This window comes from Bombina bombina, chromosome 3 (assembly GCF_027579735.1).
Source record: "Bombina bombina isolate aBomBom1 chromosome 3, aBomBom1.pri, whole genome shotgun sequence".
NCBI lineage: Eukaryota > Metazoa > Chordata > Amphibia > Anura > Bombinatoridae > Bombina > Bombina bombina.
In genome coordinates this window covers 156,510,461-156,526,155 of record NC_069501.1, presented here as the reverse complement: position 1 = coordinate 156,526,155, position 15,695 = coordinate 156,510,461, and the positions used below count along the sequence as shown (strand labels likewise).

The 15,695-nt window shown below is 42.6% G+C and overlaps 1 protein-coding gene across 1 annotated transcript in view; it reads right to left on the bottom strand.

Annotated features, from left to right (window-relative positions):
- The window catches only part of LOC128652994 (stomatin-like), a 126,655-nt gene that overhangs the window by 110,773 nt on the left and 187 nt on the right, over positions 1-15,695 (bottom strand). The window lies entirely within an intron of this gene.

Below are 15,695 nucleotides of genomic sequence, written 5' to 3'. Positions count from 1 at the left end.
TATCTACTAACCTTAATTCATGAATAAATTTCTTAAAATATTTTGCACTATTTTGGTATTCCCTGCTATTCTTTGATGACAGTCTGTCCAATTCAGGGCAGATAGACATATTAAAATCCCCCCCTAAAATTAAATTCCCTCCTGAGAAAGGAAATAACTTTTGTTTAATTTTATCCCAGAAGTCTACTGAAAATTTATTTGGTCCATAAACATTACACAAAACAAAATCACGTCCATTCAATTGTATATGTAGGATAATGTATCTACCCTCTAAATCAACTTGAATGTTATTAATTTTATGATCTAAATTTTTATGAAGTAAAATTGCTACTCCCGAACTTCTTTTCACTGCAGGGGCAGCTACTAATTCACCTATCCATTTACATTTTAATTTAGATAATTCTGCTTCCTTTAAGTGTGTTTCCTGTAGCATAACAACATCTGGGTTAAATTTCGCTAAATACTTAACAATAAGTTTACGCTTCCTGGGGGAGGTAATACCCCCCACATTCCAGGACAAGATTTTTAAATTAACCGATATTGTTGTCATCTAGCTCCTATCCATTATACCACCAAAGACCAATAGATAGAAGAGGGCCGACCCGGAGCGGAAGAGTCCAAGCGAGAGAAAAAAAAAAAAAAAAAACACACATAAACTAAAAATACCCCTTCCTAAATTAAAAAACAAATTAAACTGATTCATTATTATATATAAAGTGATTGACCAGCATAACCAGGTTTTATAACAAAAATAAACCATATAGCCATACATTTTCTTATAAACATATCTAACTAGACCATTTCTTTTATAGGATATATTAACCCTATCCATGTTGCCTTTTCAATGTTTATTTAAGAGAGAGCATGTCTTTATTGTATAGCCTCTATAAATTCATGCGCTTCTTGACAGTTATTAATTATCCGCCTACTATCCTTGTCTTGGACTATAATCCTAGCAGGATATGATATCCATGCTTTTAAACCTTTCTGAATTATTTTTGTGCAATATGGCACCATAAGTTTCCTTTTAGCAGAGGTTTCTGGGGAAAAATCTTGGAATAACAGGAGCTTGTTATTATCTAATAAAAAGGACTAATTTTTCTTATATAATTTCAATAACTCCATCTTATCCTGATACCTTAAAAGCTTAAAAATGCACATTCTACTTCGAGTATGACTACTTTGCCCAGAGTTCCTGGGCCCTACCCTATGTGCCCTTTCTACTATTAAAGGAAGTTGGTTTGATGGAATTCCTAGCGCTTGAGGGAGCACAACTGATGTAAAATTCAAAAGGTCTTCATACTGAGAAGTTTCTGGTAGGCCTACAATTCTAATATTATTGCGCCTGGAGCGATCTTCCAGATTCTCCAGGCGCAATTGAAGATTCATGATCTTATCATCCTGTTTCATAACTATACTTTCATGTGTGTTGACTAGATCTTCTAAATCTGAGATTCTACTCTCCGCCTCATTCATTCTTGTTGCAAATTGTTTAACTTCATTAGCCAAAGATCCAATTTCTGAAGATATATGATTTAGCTCCTTCTTAATAGTGTCAAACTGTGGAGTGAACATATCTGAGAGTTGTGACAATAGAGATTGTGTATCTAATGTAGATAGAGACGTGTCCGCCAGCCCTTCTGCAGGGACATCTGTATTCTTATTCCTCCTGTCTTTTATTTTTGGAGGCATCTTAGGAGAATTTTGCTTAACTTGAGAAATATACCTATCCATAGGCATTTAAAAAAGTGTAAATAAGTGTAAATAAGTGAAAATTATATATTAATATCAAAAATATTATGAATTCAACACAGCTAATGTGACAAAAGCAAAACGTGAAAGAAAAAAAAGTGATCTGGCTAGTCAAAGGTAGCCTACCTATCCATGTGTATTCTTGTCCCCCCTTTTTTTTTTTTTTTTTTCTCCCCCCTTATTATATAAGTGCACTAAGTAAGTGAATATTCAGAGCCTTTATCCTAAACCACAAAATGTTTTATCCTACAGACAATGAGGAATATAAAGTTCTACAAAAGATTATATATTTTTTTTTTCCCTTTTCTCTTCTCCCCCTTTTTCTTTTCTTTCTTCCCTTTCTCTCGAACCCAATGCCCCAATTTGTTACTTAGTAAGGGCGCAGAATTAAATAACAGCAACAATCTTTGATTGCAATATCTCAGAAATTATTTCACACAAATGTATGTATATGCATACAGGCAAATAAGAAGAAAAAAAAAAAAAAGAAACCATCCCTTTATCAAAGCATAACATATTCAGCCCTGGGATATAACAAAGTTCTGTCAATAGAAACTGCAAAAGCATAAATATTCAGAAAACCTTCTCAGGGTAAATCATCTGATACTTGCAGTGTCCCAACCTGCAACCACAACTTCAGAGAACCTGTAGATTTTGCTAGCTAGGTAAACAAGCCAGCTACCGTCCACCAGATATTTTAAATGACTGCCTTCAGAATACTGTCCAGAGAGTAGGATGAAAAAACAATTATACTGTGAGTGGCCTTTTAGCACTCTAAGGCCTCCCCTGATTTTACAAACCGCATAATAGAAAAGTACCTGTTAGGCCAGCTTACTCCAGCTATATTCCCATCCGTGTTTCTCGGGTAATGCTGCAAACAAGCTGTTTTATAAACTTGCTTTTTTAGCAGGTTAAGATCTTCAGATGGGTGCTACTCCATACTGCTGTGTCTTCCTCTTGCATATAGTAGTTACTGTTACTGTGACCTCCACCTCCTCAGGGTAATCTCAAGGCTACCTGTTAGCTGTATTCCGCCTGTGTGTCAGCCAATAACCTCCTGGCCCGGTGGATAGCAGCGACTTCTGTCTCAACTCCTTCACCGCGAGGAGGAAGCGCCACTAGCGGATCCCTCCGCCCAGTGGAGGCCTCGACCTACCAGCGGCTAAGATATATAGTGTATCCACCGGCTCTTACGGCTCCTTCTGTCTCGGCGGCCCGATTAATCTGTTGCCGCCAGGCTTTGCAGATCCACAGCGCTCAATTTGCGCCCCTTCAGAGTGGAGTGTGTGGTTCCTTACCACTAGGCAAAAACCGCCAACTGCGGGACTGTTCCAATGCTGGGGCTTCAGACGCAAGCCTCACTCCCCGACTCTCTCCCAGAACCAGGCTGGGTAAGCGGGTCTCAGCAGAGGGTAAACGCTGTATTGGTTGGGCGACTCGTAGCCACCATGGAGCTGTGCAGCAAGCAGCGTGTCTGTCAGCTCCTCCCTCACCGGAAGTCCCTCCCCCCAGATTTCATTCTAATCAGATTGTAAGCTCCTTTAAGATCAAGCTTAGTAAAAATGGTTGCTCCATGAAGGCGTTCAATAATTTCTGGGATGAGTGGTAGGGGATAACGATTTTTTATGGTGACAGCATTTAATGCTCGATAATCTATAATTGGTCTGAGTGTTCCGTCTTTGTTTGTCACAAAGAAAAAAGCGGAAGCTATTGGAGATGATGAGGGGGTGATAAAACCTTTTTTAAGATTTTCATCTAAATATTCTCTCAGATGTTTTAGTTCTTTCTGAGAGAGAGGGAAAATCCTTCCTGATGGTATTTCTATGCCAGGTTTAATATCTATTGGGCAATCGAAATGCCTATGAGGAGGTAGTGTTTCAGCATGTTTTAGGTTAAATACATCACTAAACTCTATGTATTCCTCAGGTAGTACTGATGACATATGTCCTATTGTGAGATAGGGATAGCAGGTGTCTAGACAGTATTGTGAAGTGAATGTTATATGATTTTGTGACCAGTCAATAGATGGGTTATGTTTCTGCAACCAAGGGTAACCTAGAATTATCGGGTGTATGGATCTAGGGATTACATCAAAAGTTAAGAATTCTTTATGTCTGTCAGGGGGGTGATTGTCATAGTGGTATTGTGTGGTGAGTGATAGGACCCTTTAATATTTGTGTACCATCTATAACTCTTACGAAAAGGGGAGAGTTTTTCTGCACAATTGGTATTTTATTTAAATTCACAATAGATTCATCTATGAATAAACCATCAGCTCCTGAATCAACGATTGCCTCGTTCTGCAGCTGTTGAAGATCCCACTGCAAAGACAAGTTTAGTACAAGGAGAGTTGGTTTTTTAAGTGTTTCAAATTTATAATCTTTATTCAACTTACCCTTCTTTTGACGTAGAAGGATTGGACAACTTGCAACATCATGCTCCTTATTGGCACAATATAAACATAAATTGGCAAGTCGTCTTCTTTGTTTCTCATCCTGAGTAAGTGGTCCGCGTATTGTTCCTATTTCCATTGGAACAGGGTTGGAAGTAGGTTTCTCTGAGTAGGAATGATAAGGTTTCTTAAGAGTGCCTTCAAATTGATGTCTTTCACTCTTTCTTTCACGATATCTCCTATCTATAGCAATACTTAACTTAATAAGAGCTTCCAGTGTCTCTGGATAGTCCACCCTTGAAAGTTCATCTTTCAGGTGTTCGGATAGGCCCAAACGGAACTGATTTTTTAAACTAACTGAGTTCCACTGTGAGTCAGTGGCCCATAGCTGAAAATCAGCTATGTAATCCTCTACTGCTCTTTTCCCTTGTTTGAGGGATCTTAACCTCTGTTCTGCAGTCTGTTGTTTGTTGATGTCATCATACAGTACTGCCATTGTAAGGAAAACATTTTCTAATGAGTTTAGTAGAGGATCTTCACTTTCTAAGAACCTATCTGCCCATGCTCGAGGTTCTCCTGACAGATATGATATAGCAGTGTAAACTTTAATTTTGTCAGTACGGTAGGTTCTAGGTTTCAAAGTAAAGAGCAACATACAAGCATTTTTGAATTCGCGAAATTTAGTGCGATCACCACTGAATGGTATGGGGGGATTAACATGAGGTTCAGGTATTTCAGTGGATTTTTGAGAAATAAATTCATTAAGAATTTGTTTTAAAGTACTATTCTCATTTTTTATTTCTGTTAATCCTTGGGCTAATAATTCCACTTTTTGATTCAGTGAAGTAATTTGATTTGACATTTCTAGGAGATCCATGATCAATCTGGAATTAAGTGCAAATGAATATTTAATCTTTTTTTTTAGGCTTGATTATTCTGTGATAGTTACTGTTATCAACTTTAAAATTAAGTAATTTATCACTATATTTATGAATGTATGCTTTCATTTTCTCTCTGTTAACATTTCTTGTTAAAGAGAACCTGAAAGAAAGCAAAAAGTGATTGTTTTTGATCACTGAACTGTTATACTAACAGTCAGAGAGACTCAAACCAAACTTGAATGATAAGTAGAAATAAACAGTAATCAAGATAATTAATAACTGCAGAGAACGAGTAAGTCACAACAAAGTCATAATACAAGGATAACTCTCAGACACTAATTTGAAGTTGTGGTCTGTGATAATGTGATATATGAGAACGTAGTAAATGTGATTGAAGTAGCATAATAACAGGAAATGAATGAAGAGTAAAGCGTTGTGAAACACAATATTAGATACGAGGTGGAGAGTGTACTTTTATGGCCATTGTTGGAGATCTCAAATATAAGCATGCTTTTTGTAATTGATATGTACATACCTTATTTGTGTATTGGACTGAAAATATTTACCGGCTTAAGCAAGAGATTGTCTGTGCTGCTCCGTGCTGAGTACTCAGCGTTTGTGGTGAGGCTGGCGCGCTGCGCGTACAGGATGAAGGCTGCGTGGGTGACGTCACCAAGGTGGAGAGGAAAGATCAGACGTTCCGGCTCGAAGTTGAAGTAAACTAAAGTTCCAGTTTACTTAAGGTGATAAATGAAAATCCTCAAGCAGGTTATAATTATCCAGACTGGTAAAATGCAGATAAAAATATTAGAGAATAGTAAGGTCCCAATATCACTATTTAAACAGAGTTTGGAAAAAGCTTCAATTAGCTTGCAGAGAACAGCGAATGAAAAAGAACAAACAACCCACAGACTGCAATAATCAAGCAAAGCTGTGAGGTAAGGTTGTAACTTAAATAGGGCAAAGGATAGGGCGGAGATCATGATTTAAAGGTATAGCCTGTAGCTGAAATCATGACAGGTTGCTCAATTTCGTGTGCCTACTTCGAGGCTTTCAGTAGTTTCCTACACTGGGCCATTGCAGAGGTTGCCGGATTCGACGGCCTGGCACGCTATTTGGATGATTTTCTGCTAGTCGGGCGTGCGGGTTCGTCCGAGTGCGCTTTCTTGATGAAAGTCACTAGGCTACTAATGGGCAGAATGGGAGTTCCTTTGGAGGAGGACAAGTCCCAGGGCCCTTGTACGTGCCTTACTTTTTTGGGCATCAAGGTCGATTCTGCAGCAGGGCAATGCCGTCTGCCCTAGGATAAAATACAGCGTATGCTGGAGTCAGTACGCGCCATGAGAACAGAGCGCTATCGCTCCGTGAGGGACCTTCAAACCTTGTTGGGTTTGCTTAATTTTGCCGGGAGGATTATTCCTAGGGGAATGATATTCCTCCGCAGGCTGGAGCGGCAGTTATGCGGCGAGAGGTCGCAGACTCGGCGGTTTCGGGTGTCTTCTGAGATGTTGGATGACCTCAAGGTTTGGGAGGAATTTCTTATCCACTTTGATGGGATTTGCCTGTGGCGGGAGGTTGTTCCTTCTAATGCAGTGATTCAATTGTTCACTGATGCGGCCGGGTCTCACGGGTACGGGGCTTTCTTGGCCGGGCAATGGAGCGCCGGCCCGTGGCCTTGTACGTGGGTGGAAAGAGGCCTGGTTAGGAACCTGTGCCTTCTAGAACTGTTTCCCATCCTTGTCGCTCTTGACATTTGGGGTGATCAGCTTCGGGACCGTGAGGTGATTTTCTGGACTGATAACATGAGCGTTGTTTATGCTGTTAACAAGCTCTCGTCTAGTTCCCCTCCTGTTGTGCGATATTTGAGGCTCTTGGTGCTGAGGTGTCTGCACCTGAATATCGTGTTCCGTGCTAGGCATGTCCCGGGCATTCAGAATAGGATCGCGGATGCGCTTTCCCTTTTTCAATGGGAAGCCTTTTATGCGTTGGTTCCTTATGCGGACACTAACGGATTGCCTTGTCCTAATTACTTATGGCAGGTGGTGCTGGATGGGGACTCTTGATTGCAATGGTTCGGTCTTCTCTCGCCCCGTCCACCTGGACCAAATACGTGCAACACTGGACAGAATGGATCACTTTCTGTGACTCAAGGGGCCGTCCTTCCTGTGACGGTGACCAGTGGGGCTTGCTTGAATGGATTTCCGAACTTAAAGGTAATGGGGTTTCAAAGAGTGCGGTTGGGTCACGCCTAGCGGCGGTGTCCTTTTTCTGCAGACTGTATGGACTCTCAGACTCATCGAGAACCTTCCTGGTTAGGCAGGTACTTAGAGGCTGGGGGCGTATGGTGCCCAGAACTAGGGATTTTAGGGAACCAGTTACCATTGAACGTTTGGTAATATTGTGCCAGGCTTTGCCGGCGGTTTGTTCATCCGCCTATGAAGCTACCCTGTTTTCAGCCGCCTTTGGGCTGGCTTTTCAAGGGGCACTCAGGGTGGGGGAAATTGTCCCGCCCTCTAAGAATAAGATGGGAGGCCTTCTACATCCCCATGTCAGGGATGATGAGTCGTCGATTCTAGTTTTCATCCCCAGATCTAAAACTGACCAAGAGGGGAGAGGAGCTTGGTTATCTTTGCCGGCCCACGAAGGGTCTGTGTGTTGCCCGGTCAGACTGATCAAAGCCTATATGGACATGCTTCCGGAGGGCTCCTCACAATTCCTAGTTCACGAGGACGGATCCCTGTTGACGAGGTTCCAGTTTCGGAAGGTATTGGCCTGGGCAGCATCCCGAGCCGGTCTTGACCCAAGGGTCATTGCTCCCCATTCATTCAGAGTGGGTGCGGCTACCACTGCCACTAGTTTAGGTTGGTCGGCTGACCATATTAGAGCTCTGGGGAGATGGAGGTCAAAAAGGTATCTGTTATATGTTAGGCCTTTGACTGTTTAAATGATGTTATGTTTTCAGTGTTCAACGGTTAACCTTTGTTTCTTTTCTTAGGACCAAGGAGCGGTCCACTGAGGGTATGGATTACGGGGCATTCATACATCCACTGGGCGGAGCTGCGGGCGATTGCAAGACCTGATGGGCGTCAGCTAGGGTTTCCCTCCTCCCGGGTCACTGTTAGGTGGTTAGGGCGCAGGGGGCTTACGTGGCAAGCTCTGCCTGATTTACTGCAAGGGCCCTTGCGCAGGTGGGAGAAACCCCATATACTAATCATCCATGCCGGGGGGGAATGATATGGGGCTCCTGCCGTGCAAGCAGCTCAGTGCAGTGATTCAGTCGGACCTGCGCACATTTCAGACTTGGATTCCCCAGGTTAGGATAGGATGGTCCAATATCATTCCTAGGATAGAGTGGCGTCACATGCAATCCCATCGCGCAGCTTTCCAGGTCCGTAAGAAAATCAACAGGGAGGTCAGGATTTTCTTAGGTCAGTCAGGAGGGTTTGTTGTAGAGCATGGGAACATTTCAACGGCTGAGAGACGCCTCTACAGAAGGGACGGGGTGCACCTCTCTGAGAGAGGCATTGACCTGTTCCTCTGTAATTTGATGCGTGCTATATTATTACATCTATAGGTGTGGTGGCAAGAGGTGTGCCTGTTGGGCTATCTCTTGTGGCGGTTGGTCCGCGCCCCGGTTTGCCATCAGAGGTAGAGTGACGGCTGCCCAGGGGAGGGTGATCTCTGCAGGCGCGCGCCTGGGGTCCCTCCCATTCTAAGATGCCAAGAACTCCCTAAGCTTCTGCGTGCAGCTGAGCTCCGCTTCTGTGGGCATTCACGGGCGCGGTCCTTCTTCCTAGCAGGGGGTTCCTTACTCCTAACTAGATTGCCGCCACATGTTTTAGCTGGCCCCGTTGAGTCCAGCCGGTTCTCAGGTTCTGCAATAAATGTGACCCACGGGTCTTTTCCCATACACCTGTGTCTGTGTATTTATTTCAAGTTATTACAGTTATATGTAAAGTTATTCAAGTTTATTACAGTTTTGTACATAGTTATGGTTGAGTCAGTTTTATGGCTCTTATTATTAAAGTTTTTTCCAGCAAGCCAGGATAGGGCATTTAATTAATTAAGACAGTGGAGGGCAGCATAGCCCAGAACAAACATTATAATTAAGGCCCTTAGGAGTGTGCTGCTGTGAAGTGGCAACAATGTTGCAGTAGTGAGGGTGGGGTTTAGCTTACCCTTTAAGTAGTTAGCTCCCAGGCCCCAAACCCTCTTTTCCAGCTCGTCTTCACAGCTTCCCTCCCTCCCTCCCTGCATTGGTTCATGCGGCAATCTTTAGGCTGTTACATCACCAGGGTGTTTCAGCTAGGTGTCCGAGGTGTGGTGGCAAGAGGTGTGCCTGTTGGGCTATCTCTTGTGGCGGTTGGTCCGCGCCCCGGTTTGCCATCAGAGGTAGAGTGACGGCTGCCCAGGGGAGGGTGATCTCTGCAGGTGCACGCCTGCGGTTCCTCCCATTCTAAGATGCCGAGAACTCCCTAAGCTTCTGCGTGCAGCTGAGCTCCGCTTGTGTGGGCATTCACGGGCGCGGTCCTTCTTCCTAGCAGGGGGTTCCTTACTCCTAACTAGATTGCCGCCACATGTTTTAGCTGGCCCCGTTGAGTCCAGCCGGTTCTCAGGTTCTGCAATAAATGTGACCCACGGGTCTTTTCCCATACACCTGTGTCTGTGTATTTATTTCAAGTTATTACAGTTATATGTAAAGTTATTCAAGTTTATTACAGTTTTGTACATAGTTATGGTTGAGTCAGTTTTATGGCTCTTATTATTAATGTTTTTCCCAGCAAGCCAGGAGTATAGGGCATTAAATTAATTATGTGCACTTATATGTCTGTGTATTTACATGCGCGTGTGCACCTGTGTGTCTGTGTATTTGCATGTGCATGTACACCTGTGTGTCTGTGTATTTGTATGTGCGTGTGTACACCTGTGTGTCTGTGTATTTGCATGTCCGTGTGTGCACCTGTGTGTCTGTGTATTTGCATGTGCGTGTGCACTTATGTGTCTGTGTATTTGTGTGTGCGTGTGCACCTGTGTGTCTGTGTATTTGCATGTGCACCGGTGTGTCTGTGTATTTCCATGTGCACCTGTGTGTCTGTGTATTTGCATGTGCGTGTGTGCACCTGTGTGTCTGTGTATTTGCATGTGCATACCTGTGTGTCTGTGTATTTGCATGTGCATACCTGTATGTCTGTGTATTTGCATGTGTGTGTGCACCTGTGTGTCTGTGTATTTGCATGTGCATACCTGTATGTCTGTGTATTTGCATGTGTGTGTGCACCTGTGTGTCTGTGTATTTGCATGTGCATACCTGTGTGTCTGTGTATTTGCATGTGCGTGTGCACCTGTGTGTCTGTGTATTTGCATGTGCACCTGTGTGTCTGTGTATTTGCATGTGCATGTGCACCTGTGTGTCTATGTATGTGCATGTGCACCTGTGTGTCTGTGTATTTGCATGTGCACCTGTGTGTCTGTGTATTTGCATGTGCATGTGCACCTGTGTGTCTATGTATGTGCATGTGCACCTGTGTGTCTGTGTATTTGCATGTGCATGTGCACCTGTGTGTCTGTGTATTTGCATGTGCATGTGCACCTGTGTGTCTATGTATGTGCATGTGCACCTGTGTGTCTGTGTATTTGCATGTGTGTGTTTGCCATCCCCTTACATAGGTTGATGAATATTAAGAGAAATAAATGTCAGTGCTGCCTTATTTTTGAGCTGCAGCAATGAAGAAGTTCTGTCTGTGCTGTAAATAAACCGTTATGGATAGAAAGCCTTTGTGTGAGTGACAAAAAGAGATCCTGCTGCATTGGAGATGTTTAACATGAGAGGAAGCTTTCCCAGTCTCACCTCAAGCACTGAAATGCACCCTATAGGCGATAGCTTTTGTTTATAATGTGCTGGCTCTAGTCCTCACTTAGGCAAGAAAGGCATGTGGGAGAACCTTGCATGCTGTATATATGTATAGGGAAATGCATAAGGAAGGAGAGGGCTTGTATATAGTGACTGTCAGCTGAGTCAACCTACTTTCAACAAAGGATACCAAGAAGAGAATGGAGTAAATTTTACAGTGCAAGTAAATGATAAACTTTCTTAAAATTGTATGAATCATTTAAGAAAATGTTGGATTTCATATGCCTTTAATTGCCCATCACTGCTTTAGTGTTTTAAAAGGGTTAGCAATTCCTACATGGTATTATTATTTTAATCTCTATTTGTGTTTTAATAACACAGTAGTTTTATTTATAATTTTAAAATAAAGAGCAGGGTACATAACTCAACTAAAACTACACAAATACGTTGACCACTGTGCTACTCATTTTAGATAATTATAAGATTACTAGTCCTAAAGCCTGTGTACACGGGCCATTTTTTGGAGTACAGCATTTCCCCCCCTTGCTCTCTCTCTATCCCCCCTCTCTTTTGCTCTTTCCTCCCTCTCTTTTGCTCTCTCTCCCCCTCTCTCTTCTGCTCTCTCCCCCTCTCTCTCTTTTGCTCTCTCTCTCTCCCCCCTCTCTTTTGCTCCCTCTCTTTTGTGCTCTCTCCCCTCTCTTTTTGCTCTCTCTCCCCCTCTCTTTTTGCTGTCTCTCTCCCTCTCTTTTGCTCTATACGCCCTCTTTTGCTCTCTCTCCCCTCTTTCTTTTGCTCTCTCCCCCTCTCTTTTGCTGTCTCTCTCCCCCCTCTCTTTTGCTCTCTCTCTCCCTTCTTTTTTGCTCTCTCTATCCCCCCCTCTTTTGCTCTCTCTCTCTCCCCTCTCTTTTGCTGTCTCTCTCCCCCTCTCTTTTGCTCTCTCTCTCCCCCTCTCTTTTGCTCTCTCTCTCCCCCTCTCTTTTGCTCTCTCTCCTCCCCCCTCTCTTTTGCTCTCTCTCTCCCCCCCTCTCTTATGCTCTCTCTCTCCCCCTCTCTTTTGCTCTCTCTCCCCTCTCTTTTGCTCTCTCTCCCCCTTCTGTTTTGCTCTCTTTTCCCCCTCTCTTTTGCTCTCTTTTCCCCCTCTCTTTTGCACGCTCTCTCTCCCCTCTTTTGCACTCTCCCCCCTATCTTTTGCTCTCTCCCCTTTCTCCCCCTCTCTTTTGCTGTCTCTCCATCCATTTTGCTCTCTCTCTCCCCTCTCTTTTGATCTCTCTCCCCTCTCTTTTGCTCTCTCTCTCCCCCCTCTTTTTTGCTCTCTCTCTCCTCTCTTTTTCTCTCTCTCTCCCCCTCTATTTTGCTCTCTCTCTTCCCCCTATCTTTTCCTCCCTCTCTCCCCCCTCTCTTTTCCTCCCTCTCTTTTGCGCTCTCTCTTCCCCTCTCTTTTGCGCTCTCTCTTCCCCTCTCTTTTGCTCTCTATCTCCTCCTCTCTTTTGCTGTCTCTCTCCCTCTCTTATAGTCTCTCTATCCCCCCTCTTTTGCTCTCTTTCTCCCCCCTTTCTTTCGCTTTCTCCCCCTTCTTTTTTGCTGTCTCTCTATCTCCCTCTCTTTTGCTCTCTTTCCCTCCCTCTTTTGCTCTCGCCCTCTCCCCCTATCTTTTGCTCTATCTCTCCCTCCTCTTGTATGCTCCCTCCCCCTCTTTTGTTCTCTCTCCCCTCTCTTTTGCACTCTCCCCCCTCTCTTTTGCTCTCTCTCCCCCAATCTTTTGCTTTCTCTTTCTCCCCCGTTTTTTGCATGCTCTTTCTCTCCCCTCTTTTGCCCTCTCCCCCCCCTCCCCTCTCTTTTTGCTCTCTCCCCCCCTCTCTTTTGCTCTCTCTCCCCTCTTTTGCTCCCTCCCTTTTGCGCTCTCTCTTCACCTCTCTTTTGCTCTCTCTCTCCCACTCTCTTTTGCTGTCTCTCTCCCTCTCTTTTGCTCTCTATATCCCCCCTCTTTTGCTCTTCCTCCTCTCTTTTTGCTGTCACTCTCCCTGTCTTAGCTCTCTCTCTCTATCCCCCCTCTTTTGAGCTCTCTCACGGCCCTGCCTGGTCCCACCCACGGCACACAAGGCCCCATCCACGGCACACCCCGGCCCCGCCTGGTCACTCCCGCGTCATGCCCCCCTCACACCTGGTCCAGATGCCAGGAGTTCAGTCTGTAGAAGGCCAGGTGTGTTTGTCCTCGCGCAGTCTCTACTGTGCATGACAGCTTCGGACAAACACACTTGGCCTTTTATATTATAGGATTGAAAGAGAAAGTGGGAAAGCTCTGTTCCAGAAAACATACGCATATGATGAGGCACGGCAGGATTCACAAGTTAACGTTACAGAAAAAGTTAAATACAGGTCGCCCTCAGTTTACGCGGGCTTAGTTCCAGAAGGAATGGTTCTAAATAGAAACCGTTGTAAATTAAAACCCAGTTTATAATGTAAGTCAATGGGAAGTGAGGGAGTTAGGTTCCAGGCCCCTCTCAAAATTGACATAAGTAACACCTAATACATTATTTTTTAAAGCTTTGAAATGAAGACTTATAAATGCTAAACCGCATTATAAACCTAATAAAATAATCACACAACAGACTGTATCATCAAACTAAGTTTAATGAACAAAAAAATTTTTTTACTTGCATTTGTCTGCAAACAGTGCTTTGCATTGTTAGCATGTTAGATAATATTGGGTCTGCAGCTATTCTATGCATTTCAATCTGGACTGATTAATAGGCAGTTAGGCACCCTCACCTCAAGCAGCTGGGCAGGAAAATAAAAGGGAAGTGGTTTCTAGATCTTGTTGCTCGATAGCTCAGGTATGTGGTCTGTGTACACTGATTAATTTCAGTCTGCTAAGCTTGCATATGTTTGCTGCAAGACAAGCGGACAGCTCCACCTACTGGCTATTTTAATTGAACCGTTGTAAACCGAGGGCCACCTGTATATGTATTTGCACTGAAAGTAGCCTATCCAGTAGAAAGCAAAATGGAAAAGAAGCAGATGTATGCAGAGAGCAGTCATCTTTAAGTAGAACATTAAAGGGACAGTCTACTCCAGGATTTTTTTATTTAAAAAGAAAGATCATCCCTTTATTACCCATTCCCCAGTTTTGCAAAACCAACAAACAACCTTGTATCTAAGCTTCTGCACCCTTGTTTCAGTTCTTATGACAAACTTGCATTTTAGCCAATCAGTTCTGACTCATAAGTAACTCAATGGGCATGAGCACAATGTTATCTATATGGCACACATGAACTAGCACTATCTAGCTGTGAAAACTGTCAAAATGCAGAGGCGGCCTTCAAGGACTTAGAAATTAAAGGGACACTAAACCCAAATTCTTTATTTAATGATCAGATAGAGCATGCAATTTTTAGCATAAATTCTTATTTACTCATATTAACAGTTTTTCTTTATTCTCTTGCTATCTTTATTTTAAAAAGTAGGAATTTAAGGTTAGGAGCCAGCACTTTTAATTCAGCACCTGGGTAGCGCTTGCTGATTGGTGGCTAAATGTGTCATAACACATAAGCTGTACACAGATATCAAAAGGGTCCCACATGCACTCACCAATGCAACCCAGACATCAACAATCACACAAAAACAAGCAGCATCAAGAGGTACCTGGGTAGCGCTTGCTGAGTGGTGGCTAAATGTAGCCACCAATCAGCAAGCGCTACCCAGGTCTGAACCAAAAATGGGCCAGCTCCTAACCTTGCATTCCTGCTTTTTCAAATAAGATACCAAGAGAACAAATACAAATTTATAATGAGTAAATTTGTTAAATTGGGTATCATTATATATAGTATGTTCAACCACCTGCCTGAGATACATTACCATGGAACAAGTAAAATATACTTAAAAGGACAAGCAACCCAATTTTTTTTCATGATTCAGATAAAGCATGCAATTTTAAGCAACTTTTTAATTTACTCCTATTATCAATTTTTCTTCATTATCTTGATATCTATATTTGAAAAAGCAGGATTGTAAGTTTAAGAGCCGGACCATTCTTGGTTCAGCACCTGGGTAGCGCTTGCTGATTATTGGCTATATTTACCCACCAATCAGCAAGCGCTACCTAAGGCGCTGAACCAAAAATGGGTCGGCTCCAAAGCTTAGATTTCTGCTTCTCAAATAAAGATACGAAGAGAACGTAGAAAAATTGATAATAGGTGTAAATTAGAAAGTTGCTTAAAACTGCATGCTCTATCTGAACATGAAAGAAAAATATTGGTTTTAATATCCCTTTAATCAAAGTAAATTAATTGTCAAAATAAATAATGAAGTTTCCATAATTTATTGCTAATAAAAATGCAGAGCTACAGAAGTTCTGGACCTTACTAACTGTGCAGAACATTTCATAGATTTCTCTAATGTGCATATAAGGTGAGATAACAGCGTCACTGCAAAATAATAAAAATACTGTATTATAAACATAGCTCCTATAAATTGCTCGAGTGTGAATAGAATATTATTTTTACCCACATTTTTGTAACCTGTTACTCTGGAAATACAAACAACACAACTGAAATAATATTTCTGTATAAAGTTTTTGTTGTCAATAACGTCATTAAGATATACCCCTTTAGGTTAACAACATTGATGTTTCAAATTTATCTTTTCCTCACTTTTAAATATTTTAGCAAAATCAAGGCAAATTTGTTTAAAACTTAAAAAGAGGTAACTTGCACAAATTGATTTTGTTTTTCTTTCTTGGAATAATTTCTCACAGTGTGATCTAAGAAGAGACTCCAAATAGTGTGTCACGTTATCTGATAGTTTGATGATGCCTCTGATG